General features: G+C 30.7%; 1 pseudogene; it reads right to left on the reverse strand.

Annotated features, from left to right (window-relative positions):
- Positions 1-700: 700 nt before the first annotated feature.
- The window catches only part of LOC110021216, a 6174-nt pseudogene continuing 4096 nt past the window's right edge, over positions 701-2778 (reverse strand).

The following is a 2778-nucleotide window of genomic DNA, read 5'->3' on the forward strand; positions in this document are numbered from 1 at the left end:
TGTGTGTGTATATATATATATATATATATAATTTCATGATTGATAACATTGAAAAGTAAACATCCAAGATAACATTAAAGTTTAAATTATTATAAAGAGTGAAAAAAAATCAGATCAAAATATTTTGATTGCCAAGATTTAATCCTAAATAATTTTTTTTTTAAGTATTATATATCAACAATTAATCTGACCTTGTATTACATTCATCTTAGACTAAGAGTGATTGGGGCTAGTTTTTGATCTTTATGCTCTTCAAGTCTTTCTCATGCCTCCATTTAGATATTAATACTTAATTATTTAAAAAAAAGGTTGTGATTAAAAGTTATTTTTTCATGATTAAGTGTGTTAAAATACGGTGGTTATAAATATATTTATCGAATTTTACAAAAAAAAATAGAAATTTAAAACTTAAAGCTTCAAAAATAATGACTTTCCCTTAACAATTAATATCCACCATGACAAAAAAATTACCACAACCCCAAATAACCCATAAATCTTTAGATTTAAAACAGGCAAAATGTCTAATTAATCCTGACTATTTATATGAGTTCATTTTGTTTCCCAAATTCAACAAGAATGTCAAATAAATCCCCAATAAGTCCCCAAGACTCTTTTAATAGAGTTGAAAGCACTTTCAGCCAACATTAAGAGCATATAGAAAATTAGACTTGTCATACTTTTGAGACAAAATATCCCCTCAACAAATCAGACTATTTTGACACTTTCATCTTAAAACACATCATTATCAAATTTTAATTCATTTGTTTCTCCTAATGTTTTTTCCTTGAAGAGAGAAGGAAAATCTCAAGACTTTAGCATTCCAAAAGTAACCATGACAGTACCTAAATGCATTATATTTTATTAAGTGAAAACTTCTTAAAAAGGCTTCTTAGAAGGCCCATAAAATAGTTTATTTCTCAGAACGAACTCATCACAAAGGCAGCTCCCCACTATCAACGACCACAACCTTGCTTCTAGGTGTTCCACTTTGCTGGCCTTCTGCTTCAATTTTGTATACAACAACCATGCCAGAGAGAACCTTACCAAAGACAACATGTTTCCCATCCAACCTGCAAAAACTTCAATTTTACATATATATATGTCAGCTTACCTAAAAGTGGTATTTTTTTTATGTGATATGAAAGATTTTGATTGTATAAATATAAAAAAAAATAAACGTTTCGTGTTAGGCATATACAACTAGTGTTGAAAGTGAAATCAGAGAAAATCATATGAGCAGATTGTCTAAGTTGCTTACCTGGTGTTTTGTGCTTGATTTTGAAGTTCTCATCATCAAATTCCGTTCCATAAATGGACTCACCTCCTCTGCCATCTCTGGATCATGAAGCTGGGAATAATTCTATGAAATATGCTTCCCTTGTAGTGGAGTGAGTCAAATGCTTTTTGAAGACCACTTATGTAACTTCAATAAAGTTTTGGAACAGCAATTTGGTTATCTTCATAAGCAGATTATTACATGATTTGTCAAAAGTAAAATAAAAATATTATCAGTGTTACTTAAAGGCTGCAGTCACCTGACAGCAAGTATGACAGCAATACTAATAATAATGGGCACTTACGTACATAGCATACGATTCTTGTGTATTTACAAATCTCATATCTAAACTTTCATATTTACAGACATAACAAACAAAATTTTAATGTCATATAAAAAATAGCATTGTTATCACTTTTTAAAAGTGAAATACACATTTTCCACATTTTCATCACATTTTCATGCATAGGTTTAAAGCAACAAAATATTGTTTATATAAAGGATGAAAGTTTAGGGGTGAGTTATGTGAATACATAAGAATTGTGTGCTGAGTATATAAATTTCCCAATAATTTATTGCATATTCATCAGAATAGGCAAAAAGGTTATAAATTCAGAATCAAGCTCCATAAGAGCTCATCCTTGACAAAATAAAAGTGGTCATCCGCCTCCCAAACTTCTGCTTGTGCCATGCATACAATTATATATGATGAGAACTCTAATTCCCTTAAGCGTAGATAGGCTTTATCCTCTCAACTTACTTCTATAAATATTATTTTAAATCCGCTGTAAACTTACTATCAGTATAAGAAAAATGCAATGATGATCACTAGAAATATAGAAGTTCCTATAAAAGTCTAATTTTACCATATATTTTACCAATTAAAATCTTTCAATATATGCAATGTATCATCAACTACTAATGTGCTAGAATACAAACCCTTTGAATGTCTCCATACTAACATCACAATTATCTCACCATGCAAACAGGATCAACTTTGCAAAAGTTTGATGCAAAAAAATGATGAGCAAGCAACCTTAAAAATTCATGAAATCATGTCATTAGTCTTAAAGAGGTTCGATGTGTGTGAATTATGTGATTTTATATTAATTGTATCACATTTATGCTTTTCAATGTTGTTTTTGTGTATATTTATTAGTTCCATGTCATAAGCTACCAAGGAAGAAGAATAATTGCCAAGTCCCCGTTAAGCGCCCCAATGCCATCCAAGCGCTTGAATGGCATTGGGGCGCTCAATGGATACTCAGCACCTATGTTGCTTCCTTGCTAGTAGGGTTTTCAAAACAGCTTGTTCTTCGCGGATAGTTCGTATTCAGCTCGTTAAGTATCTCGTGTTCGATTCGTTCGATAAGCAAAAGAGCCGAACATGAACAATTTTTTGAGCTCAATATATAAACAAGCCGAACACGAACAAAGATTTGTTCTTCTTCATTCGTGTTCTACTCGTTTTTGGCTTAAAATAATTATATAAATATATATAT

The sequence above is a fragment of the Phalaenopsis equestris genome, unplaced genomic scaffold (genome assembly GCF_001263595.1).
Source record: "Phalaenopsis equestris unplaced genomic scaffold, ASM126359v1 Scaffold000123, whole genome shotgun sequence".
Taxonomy (NCBI): Eukaryota; Viridiplantae; Streptophyta; class Magnoliopsida; order Asparagales; family Orchidaceae; genus Phalaenopsis; species Phalaenopsis equestris.